This window comes from Cavia porcellus, unplaced genomic scaffold, assembly GCF_034190915.1.
Source record: "Cavia porcellus strain 051 isolate PalLab524CR breed Dunkin Hartley unplaced genomic scaffold, mCavPor4.1 scaffold_19, whole genome shotgun sequence".
Classification (NCBI taxonomy): Eukaryota; Metazoa; Chordata; class Mammalia; order Rodentia; family Caviidae; genus Cavia; species Cavia porcellus.
The window spans coordinates 35,756,806-35,768,897 of NW_026947502.1; the positions used below are offsets into that span (position 1 = coordinate 35,756,806).

At 32.8% G+C, this 12,092-nt stretch overlaps 1 protein-coding gene across 7 annotated transcripts in view; it reads left to right on the forward strand.

The window, feature by feature from the left end:
- Kcnn2 (potassium calcium-activated channel subfamily N member 2) overlaps positions 1-12,092 on the forward strand; it is a 476,524-nt gene that overhangs the window by 47,723 nt on the left and 416,709 nt on the right. The gene's annotated exons all lie outside the window — the stretch shown is intronic.

The window sequence follows — 12,092 nt, forward strand, 5'->3', positions numbered from 1 at the left end:
TGTTCCCCTGGCTAGTGCTACGCAGAATGATACTCTCAACTGATGCTAGGTGGCAGTAGTGAGCTACAGGTCAGTCAGCCACACAGTGATGGGATACCACTGGTATGCATTACAGTAGTGCATTGTGTATCTTTAGAGTTCTCTACGGGAACAGAACACAAATTATGAAATACTGTGATTTTTTTTAGACTGGCTAAAGGATCAGAGGATGGGTAGTCCAACAGTAGCCACCTGCATCCTGGACAGCTAGAGAATCTAGTAGCTGCTCAGTCTAAGAAGTTGGAAGCCTCTGAGCAACAGACCTGGGATCCAGCTCCAGTTCAAAACTGATGGCCTGGAAGTTTCCTGGAGAATCATTGGTACGAGTCCACACCAAAGGACAGAAAAAGATGGCCTCTGATGTCCTCAGGAGGTGGCAGCAGTAAAGGAGGCACTCATTCAAGCAGAATCCAGCTTGCAAGTGCTGGCTAACTTACTACGTTTGTTCCATGCAGGGCGCAAGCCTGAGATTGTGCTGCCTACAGTCAGGGAAGATCTTTTCCCCACATTTACTGTCCTACATGCCAGTGATCTCTGGAAGCTGCCCCCCACATGTAACCAAGCACACCCAGAAATCTGCTTTACTAATCTCTCGACCTAAGCCAGTTGACAGTGAAGATTAACTGACACACTGAGCTATGCTGTTCAGTAAATTAGATGAATTAAATGCAGTTTTGAATTACAATATTTTTAACTTAAAATGAGCTTATTGTGATGTAACCCCATTATAAATCAAGCAACATCTGTATAAATAATTACTACAGCAAGATGTTTGATCGTGACTTGAAGATATCTTTATATTTAAAAGCTATGTAAGGGCATGCGAACATTCTCAACCATGTGCTACTCACTATTTTCATTTGATCCTGGTATTCTTCTAAGAAATCAATGCAATTTACCTGAAAGTCAAACAAATTTGAATTGATAAAATAATAGTGACAGGTCAATCTTAAGAGAGTTTTACATAAAGATATATTATGCTTCAATTTATAGCAATGTATATATGTAATACTATATTCTTATCAAATTATCATATAATTTTATTTTTTAATTAAATATAGCTTACATTATTTTTGCTATCAAAATACCAGGGTAGTTTGTTGCTAATAGAATATCATATGTACTTAATTCTTTTATTAGGTTTATTTAATTTTCAGGAAATAAAGTTAGTCCTGAAGGATGTTTGTGAATACCTAATGTTGGACTGTGGTGAGTCCTCAGTCTTCAGCTATATTTACTTGGCAATATATACTTTTTTCCTTTGTCCACACTGGCTAAAAGCAGAATTTGTAATTTCCATCTATATTATTTCTTATAGTTATTTTGAGATTATTTTATTTCTAATAAAAAAACGGTTGTCTTAGTTACTTTTCTTGTGCTGAGAAAAAATACCTGACACCCCAAGTTAAAGGAACAGAGGTTTATTGTAGCTCACACTTTGTGGAGGCTTCAGTCCATAATTATCTGGCTCCAAGGCAATGTGGCATGTCAGAAGGACACCTCAGAGAAGAGACAGTTTACGGTGGACAGAAGGCATTAAAGGAGTAAAGTGGAAACCAGTATCCTGCCTTTCCCTTTTATCCCTTCCAGGCTACCTGCCCTCTCAAAGGTTCTACCCACACGGGGGTGGGGGGGGGCTGGGGGCTTCCCATTATCCACATCCAGGCCTACGCTATGGAAAGTCCAGTGGGGATATCAGTTTTGCACCTGGCAACATGACACATGGATGAAAAGAAAGACAAAGTGAGGAAAATCTCCAGGCAAAAATAATCTGGGATGACTCAATGCTTTTGTTGTAACAAAGGGCCAAAAGTCAGAGCACTCATGACTTTATTGGTACCAATTATGGAGGTGGGTGGGGTCACAGCAGAGGGCATGGGAGAGAACCTTTGCAGTCATGATGCGTAAGGATGAACAGAGCATGCCTGCACCAGAGGCAGAGGCTCCCCAGTTAGTGATGCAGCAGATACCTTGATGTATACAGGCTAGCACTTTTACTGCCAGGAAGATATAATTCTTGTTGAGTCTCATGACCTCAGCTAAGATGCCATCTAATGTCTTAGCAGTGGAATTTCACAGGCTCTTGATTAAGTCCCCATTCCAGCCATCAGCACAGAGGTGCAGTGAGGAATTTTCATTCACAGACAGCAGTGAGATGGTGTTTTGGCAGGGCTCAATCACATTCTTTTGGACAATTAAGGGAACATCTGCGTCTATATAGCCAGCTCTGCATATCTCAGTAAATAGGTTTGAAATAAAGGTCAAGTAAAGATGGACGCAAGGGCTTGGCATTCTCTCACCCTAGGCCTAACCAGTCAGTGCACTGTTTTAGCAACCACACGCCCTTAATCCCAGCATCACACACAATCCCAGAATCACGCATTATAGATCCAGCCACCTCTGAAAAGCACCACCTATGACCACACAGGGATTTGGAGAGGACATCTAGACACAAACCATAACAATAGTAATCTCATTTTTCCAACTTGTTAGTTGTATTACAGTTATTTAAGTTCTAGTTTTCTTTTCAACTGGCCATTTTTCTAGTCTTAATTTTACATATTTATATATTTTATATATTTCACTATAAAAATTTCAAATGTTTTGAAAAATTGAAAGTATTTGACAGTTAACATCCAAATACCCAACATTATTTGATTTTTATCATCAACCATTTACTTGCTAATTGTTTGCAATTGATTTTTGAAAATGTTTTATCTAATTCTTAGATTTTTCTCAAATAAATACTAGGTGAATAATCATTTTTCTTCTATTCATCAGTATTACAGTACTTGATCCTTGGCTAAGTTAAAAAATTCTTTTTAAATATTGACCATTGTTGACATCCCCATGAATAAGAATATGTCCCATAATTTATCGGCATTTTAGAAATGGTTTGCCACTGATTTTTTTGAGGCAGCATTGTTATAGCATAGAAAGATGTCTTCACAGGGGTATTTATTGAAAATTTTCAAAAACAGTGTGAGCATTTATTGATAATCACAGCTTTTCTCTTATTATTTTTCTGATCAATTAGTTGGCTAATTCATTTATTTATGAAACATTTATTAAAATCTTGTTTTTAATAGATACTAAACATATGCTGATAAAACAATCTAACAGCCCTGATTCTGGACTTTGTGGAGATGCTAATTTATTGATATTAATATAGTTATGATTATATTATGTTATTAAAATATCCTTTTGTTAAATAAAACCTATTTGGTTTTAATATTTTATTCTTTCAATTCATAATGTCTTATTCTATTGGGGATGCTTACAAAAACACTACAAACTAGGTAGTTTCTGCACCCCAAATCTTTTCTTCATGAATTTGGTGCTCACAAAGTCCACAATCAAGAAAGATTTAGTGTTTGGTGAGAGCTCATTTTTACTAAGAGATGACGTGTTGCTGCATCTCAGCTGGTGCAAGGGCCAGGGGTTCCTTTTGTGCCTATAGAAGCCAGTAATCTATTGATGAGGCTTTCCCCTCAAGATTTAATCTTCTCTCAAACGGCTTGCTTCCTAATGTAACTTTGAGGTGTAGGCTCTAAACATGTAACTTTGATAAAATCATATTTGAATAATAACAACTGATTAATTGGGTTTCTAATATTTTACAAAGTCTTTGCATGTTTAATGAAATCTATCATTAGCTTTTATTTTGATTTGTTTCTGAGCTTACCAAATACATAGATGATGATTGTTTTATGATTTGTCAAACTTTTTCTGTGACCTGAAATTTTTCATGACTTGGCATATAAGCTATCTGTTTCTTGAAGATTTGAAATAATTTGTCCATTTCTAAGGTAATTCTTTTTAAATTTGAAATGCTTTATGATTTAGTTCATGGTTTCACTTTTTAACTTTTTTGTTTATTGAAGGAGAAAGCCCATATTTAATAAGAGGCATTTCTATAGCAACAAAAGAAAAATAAATGTTAATATTTGGAGCAGTATTATAAACTAGTTTCTGAGTCTGGAAGGAAGCCAGCTGAGAACATTTCTAGAGATTTGGATTTAGAATGTCATTTGGAATAGAAACAGGCAGGGGCAATTTGACAGAATGACCTGGTCCATAGTTTTTGAATCAGGTGTCCCACAGAATTGTTCTGAGTAGTCTAAGGGACACAGAGTTATTCATATATAATCTGTTGTGATTTCTCCAAAGTCTTTATCAAGCCATGTAGCTTCAGATTGCAGTATTTCAAGGAAAGCACAGCTTTTGTTTTTAATCACAGAAACAATAAATCACTTTTAAAATTCCTTCATGTCAAGTTACATAGATACTTATATCATCTATACTTGTTCTTTTTCATTATTAATTTGTAATATTTATAAAGTCAGAGATCTATCTGCTTCTACCCTAGGTAAGTGCTATACCTTTACATGGAAACTGGTGACATATTTTAATAACCTCTTAAAAGTGTATGTGATGATTTCATTTGTACAAAACCAAAGACTATGTTATTTTCTTCTGAAATAACCTATGGTTATGCATTACATAACACTTTGGTCAACAATAGACTATCTGTACAACAGTGGTCCCATACAAGTAAATCCTCTAATAATGTGTTAGCCTTCATAATAAACTTCATGGTGTTTGTATGAGAAAACTGCCTATTGATTTCGCTCTCCAAATGTGTCCCCCTTGTTGAGCATTGTTAAGCATCCATGACTATTTCATTCTGTCACACAGAGAAATGTGGAGAGAAGCCAGAAAATGGTATTTAGTTTCAGTAGTTTTAAATTAAAGTTTTACTGCTTAAATTTCTTTACTATGGACAATTATCCCTATTTTATAAATAAAAATGTGAATAGGAGTTCACTGTATAGTGAATAATTGTGGACCACAATTTGTTTATACATTTTGTATTTTGGTAATTATAGCAAACTTTATTTTTAGTTACATCAATTTTAAAGAACTACACAAATTTCTTTTTAAGTTATACAAAATCATATTTCTGTCTGCTTCTGCTGGCAGAAATACTCAGCTTCAGAAATCTCTTAATCCAGTTCATAATATTAACCTCATAGATGGGGGTTAAAGTTCATTACAGTTGTTGCTAAAAGATTCTTTTCCTGAGTATGGAAGCTTGCTGTTTAAAGAAGTTATTCTGTCTCTCTCTACCTCTTAGCAATACAGGATTAAGTATTGAGGGCTAGTAGCTTGGAACTCTGAAGGTCAAACACAGGCTTGTTTTCAGAAGATTTCTACTTTATTAACTTGTCAATACTTGACAATATCTGTCTCTTCTTACACTGCTAGGGATCATATATCTGTCCTCACTACTATGAAAGCTTTAATCCTGTAAATCACCTCTGAAATGGTTTGATGTTGTGCCTGTACTCCCCATTTTGAAATTCAGATACCAAGTAGGACTAACAGGAATGCAATGGCAGGATAGCTCAGTAGTAAGTGTAGATGAAGAAGCCGCTGTAGAACTTTTCATATTTTGTCATGTATTGAACTCATCTAGAGAGCTTGTTAAACAGATCTCTGCTCTTTTTGCTTGCTCCCCAGCCACTAAATTTCTAATTTACTTATCTAGGTAGAGCCTTGCTGATATTCAGAAGACCGTGATACTAGTGGTCTGGAAATGGCACTTTAATAAGTAGTGCGCAGGGCTTCCATGAGGCCAGGTGGGGGCTTCATTGAATCTGCCTAGGGCTATACTTTGACCTTCTTTTCTCAAAGATTTTGATAATCCGGTAAGTCTGAACATGTGGTGACAGTAGGAATCACTTTACAAATTGTTCGGGTTTAGGCTCCTATGGGTCATCTTCAGAGGTTATGTATGATTCAGTGGATCTGGAGGAGTCCAGGCATTTGAATTTTTAACACATGGTACCGATGGTATATATATATATATATATATATATATATATATATATATACTATGATTTGATTAGAACCTGTATTACTATCATTTCTTTTCACACATCGTGCTCTAAACTATTCTCTTATCTCCTAATATTAGTAATTAGTAATATTAAAGGTGATGAAATTTAATGAGTAACTTATTAAGGAAAAGTAGATTGTAGAGTTATACCTATAAGTTTCATCTTTACTTAACAAAGCCTAGATGATTGTTCTCCATATTTCTATAAAAAATAGATGTAAAAGATCACTGCGAAACTGGTAGCTTTATCAGAATTAAAACTGTAGTGCCCTAGAAGACATCAAATCTATTCAATTGACCTTGAAAGGCCAAACTTGTATAAAGAAAATGCAACTAGGAAGATATGAGGAGGTCTTGAAAACAAAAGGAGAAGAAAAATAAGCTACTACTTTGTGTCAGTTTAGATCTAGACGTATATTCAATACAAAAAATAGAAATGTAAATATTTTATATATTCTCAAGGCCATGATGGACACCTTTCTTTTGTTTGTTAAGTGAATGATTCAAAAATTTAAGTTGAAAACAAATTGATTCATTTTGCTTAGACCTCTCAATATAATGATCCTGTAAAACCATGGTATTGGGGCCTTTTCTTTACAATGTCAGTGACATTAAGATTCAGACTTAAAAAGGGGAAAGGAAGGGAGAGGACAGAAATATATATATATATATATATATATATATATATACATATACACACATAAGAGAGCTAAAATAATTATGCTACTAATTTCTATTAGTTTGAAAAAAGTTTGTGCTTATATTGTTTGATCAGTTTTGCATACCTATATTTTATAACCTGAGTGACTAATTTGTAGATAATATGTCATATATAAATCATTAATTTCCTATTATCGTGTTTTCAAATTCTGCATCATTGTTTTAATTCTTTTTCTCTCTTTAAAATAAAAAAGATTCAAAATTAAGCAAAACTAATAAAAGAAATCAAAGAAGTCACATTTTTGTAAAAAGTGAATAAAACTTTCTATGTCAAATAAAATTCACTACATGTGTTCTTGCCAGTATAAAGAAGAGGAACATTCTAGTTAGGCTATTTAGCATGTTTTGTAGTAATTTGCAATAAAATCTAAGACAGGGTGATTATAGTGAAAATTGCTTTCATGAGGCCACCTGGGGGCTTAATGGAATTGACTAATGGCTATAGTTTGACCCTCCTTTCTCAAAGATATTGATAATCCATTAATTCTGACCATTTAACGATTATAGGAATCACTTTACAAATTGTCAGGGTTTAGGATCCTAATCTCTTTATATAGCCTATGTGCCTCCTGACAGCTATATAGATTGAAATCCTTTGCATTTGGTAGTTTTTCTTAATATTACCTTCATAATAATCCAATTTGCTTTTCTAAAGTATTTTTAAATTATCCATTCTTCTTGTGAATGTTGATTTTATGAAGACCCTAGACATTTTATAGCACATCAGGTATGCATTTGGCCTCTGTGATGATTTGCACTGTTTCTTAAGTGGCAATTTTAACTGAAGTGTACTACAGTAATGGACAACCAATGTGTTGTTCCATGTGAATGTGCTGATATAACCAGCACTCAGATCAAGAAAGTGAGAATCACCAGCACTCAGCACTCCTTGGGCTCTTGCATAATCTTTCTGGAATCAACTCCCATTCAGGGGGACACTCTGCTATCAACTTCTATCTTCTACCCTGTCTATTTTTTTGAAGGTAGACTAAATAGAATCATAGAAGATAGACTCACTTGTACTTAGTTTCTTTAACTCAATTTTGGGATATGAGCTTTGTTCCTTTATGTTTGATCCTTTTGTTGCTATGCAGCAATCCATTTTTTAAATTTTAAAGTCTCTGTAATTTGTGAATATTTGTGGGTTTTTTTAGTTTTTCTTGTTATTAAGAGTACTATAATAATATTCTGGTACAAGCTTATTGTCATATATTTACATTCATTACTATAGTGTGTTTTATCTAGGAGTGGAATTGCTGCCTTACAGGATTTATGCATAGCATTAACACATCCTGCTATAAAGTTTTGCGAAGTGCAAATTGATATATTAATTCCAGTTTGGTGTTGTATGTATTTAAAACCACAGGAGCACTATGTGAGAATTCTAGTTCTTCCAGATCCTTGATAGCCAGATTGATTTTTTTTGGCTTAATTTCCTCTATTTTACTGGCTATATGTCATATCTTGTTGTTATTTAATTTTTATTTTCCTAATGGCAAGTGGCACTGAGCATCTTTTCATTTCTTGATTGGCTATTTTGATCTCTTTTGTTGTGAAATTCGTGTTTCTTTCATTTATTCACTTGTTCATTCATTAATACACTGCTAGATATTGAGCAATTAGATTATCCTTTTCTTATTGATTTGTACATCTTTATTTAGTTTGTGAGTCTTTGGTTTGCTATATATATTGAAACTCTTCATTTGGTAGTTTTTCTTGTTACTGTTTCCTGCATAATGATAATCTATGAACAGAAGTGTTATATTTTAATGAAACTCAGTTTATAGAAGTCTTTGGCAGTTGCCTATATCATCAGGTATAATAGAATTGATCAAAACAGTACAGAACAGGACCAATAAAACCTACACTGCAGACCTTATAGGACTTCAAAAAAAGATAATAGTCAAACCATAATGGGCATCATAGTATATCTTATTGCCTTCAAAGTGGTTGTCTATACTCGGCAACTAAATTTAAAAATAGCAAGAGGCACAATGGTAACCACTTTTGATCACCTGGTATTCTATTTTTGCATCATGTACTATGCCCATCCTTCTGTTCTAACTCTGTTTTGCTTAGTCATGTTTGGTTTTATTCTCTTCAAAAAAAGTAATAAGAACTGTGGGAGTAATAAAGCCCAAAAAGTGTAATTGTTATTGTAAAAAAGAGAGGAAAGGAAGGTGGACTAAGGGATATAACTGCAGGTATGTTTGAGTGTGTAGGATGGAAAACCATATTACTGAGCTTTTGCTGGATCATTGAACGAAACTGTCTCCAATATCACTATATCAATGTCCACTTTATATGCTTTAATTTTATAATTTGGACAACTGTTTCTAAGAAGACAATATGTAACCTATTAACTAGTGATTTCTTACTGTATATTTTTTCTTGATATTCTGTATTACTTGTACCCTTTTACTGCTTTTTTATGTAATTTGTTTTTTCTCTTTAAATAAAAAAAAGAAGTCTTTGTCAGTTGTGAGGTTATAAATATACTGTGCTATGTAATCTTTCACATTTATATCAATCCATCTGGAACTGATTTTTATGCATTAAGAGCAAATTCCTCCTCCCCTATGATCATCCAATTATTTTACAGTTTATTGAGAAAACTATCACTTCCTACTGCACTGTAGTAGCATCTTTGTTATAAGCAATAGATAACTACACATTTGTGAATATTGGTCAAAAAATTTCTATTTTATATCAACAATGCATTTGTCTCTTTTTGTGAAAATATCACAATATTTTATTATATTTTTATAACAATCTTGATAATTGATAGTATAAGTTCTCTAACTTTATTCTGTAGTGAAATCTTTACTAATATTCATTCTTTTATATTGCATGCTAGAGTCCATTTGGATTGGAATTACACTGAGTCTATTCATCAGTTTAGGGCCACTTGATAACATGATAGCATTGAGTCTTCTAGCCCTTGATTGTAATATAATATTAACTTCTTTTTTGTAGATGTTATTTTCTTTAATTTTTATTGATGTCCTTGGTTCTACTTTTTGCATTAGATTTAGTATAATATGTTTGATTATATGTACAGCTATTAGAAATGATACTGTTTTAAAGTTTTATTTTTCAGGTTTGATATTCACCACAGAATATTCAGTGGCCTTGCTAAAGATTAATATGTATCTCATCATTTTGTTGAATGTAACAATTTTTTCTTCATTTCTAATAGTTTTATTATTTATTTTTCTAAATGAGCTCTCAAAGACAACATCGAATACGTTGCTTTTAATCGACCTTATTTCATAGTAATGACTAGAAAACACAAAGGGAAAGACAAATTTCACCAGGATATTTATTGTAGGTTTTTAGAGATGTCTACATTTTGTTACATTTTTCTATCTGTAGTTTGCTGAGAATTTGTTTCTTCATAAAATGGAAGAATTGTTAATTTCATCTAAACAGTCAAATTTATCTGCATAAAATTGATCAGTGTTTATCTTTTTAAAATTAAGACCAACTTTATGTGCAGTGAATTGTACAGGCCGTAAGTTTATAACTTGCTAATATGGCCCACATATTCATTAACTATCAAATTTAGAATATTTTAATTACCAAAAAATTTCTTTATACCTCCTTCCAACCAAACTGTCACATACGGTAGACTTCTTTCACAAGTCACTTCTCTTTTAAACTTCAACAAAAATGCAATGATGCATTTGAATTTATTTAGAGGATTCTGACTTTTTTGTCTAAACACATCTCTGAGATTCTTGCATGTTGGTACATGTACTTATAGCTCATTCTTTTTAATTGTTAAATGATGTCATTGAATAAATAAGCCAAAAGTTGCTTCTCAATTTTGCTCTAGATTGAAAAGTGGACTAGGTGGGAATTCTATGGTTGGGGCTACAATAAGCAGTCTTATAAAAGTCAGTTTGATGTCATATGCATTCCTTCATTTTGGCTAAATAGTAATGGAACTATTGGATCACAAGTTGCTTTCATTGTTGGTATTTCTCAGTACAGTATAAATAAATTCTTTGTCACATGCATGTGCTCGAAATGTATTTCCCTATTTCTGTCTTTCTTGTTTTGAAAATAAATTTAGATTTGGATTTACAAAAGATACAGAGTTTCCATGTATGCTACACTCAGTTTTACATATTATTAATTTCTTATATTGGTAAAAATATTTGCCATAATTCATGAATCAATATTGATATTGTGTTATTAAAGTGTATATTTCATATATCTTTCCTTAGTTTTGACTCAATGTCCTTTTTCCATCCCAGATTTCACCCAGAATATCACATCAAGTTTACTAGTCATAGCTCTTCAGATTTCCCTTGTGTATGACTGTTTCTTTTCTCTATTTCAATTTTTATCAATTTTTTGCATTCCATAATGACTACAGTGCTTGTGGAAGTTGGTACAGGTACCTAATGTATCTCCATTGTTTTTTTTTACCCAACTCTTCTTCTCCCCTCTATCCTTTTGTAAAAGCTTTAGCTCCCTGTTTCCTATTCTCTATTTTTTATGTTGATCTTTATTTATATTTTCTGGTTTCTCATATAAGTGAAACCATATAATATGTAAGCTCCTGTGACTGATTCATTTTCCTTATCAGTATGATCTAAAAGTGAATTCATTTTACTATACATTACTCAAGATTATTCTTTTTTTATAAAGCAATAGTACTCCATTGTGTGTTTAAAAATTCCCACATTTTCTTTATCTATTTATCTGTCAACAGACATACAGGTCACTTCTAACATTTGAATATTATGAATTGTACTGCTGTAAGCATGAGTATGCATGTATCACTATAATATGATACCCTTAACTCTTCAGGAATGTATCTGTAGGGGAACGGAAGGGTCAAATGGAATTTTTAGTTTCAAGTTTTGAGGAATTTTCATATTGAATTTCATAATGTTTGTACTAATTTACATGCTTACCAACAATGCAGAAGTATTCCTTTTCCCCTACTGCTTCTCCATTATTTGTTATTTTTTTGAAAAAATTTATTTAAAGAGAAAAAAACATAAAAGGGTAGAAATAATAAATAATTTCAAAAAATAGTAAGAAATCACTAGTTGATAAATTACTTATCCTCTTAGAAATAGTTATGCAGATCACAAAAGTAAAGCATACAAAGTAGACATTCAAACAGCAAGACTACAAACAGTTCTGTTCAACAATCCAACAAAAACTTAGTATTACGGTTATCAGTCCTACACACTTAAACATACATGCAGTTATATCCTTTAGAGCACTTTCTTTTCTTCTCTTTTAGCAATAGCAATTACACCTTTTGGGTTTTATTACTCCTACATTTCTTATTACTTTTTACACCAGAGACACAATGTGATATTTATAATTATGATTCTTGTTTATTTCACTAATGAGGATAGTCTCAAGTTGTCTGCATTTACCTATGAAGGCCTCAAGATCATCCCTT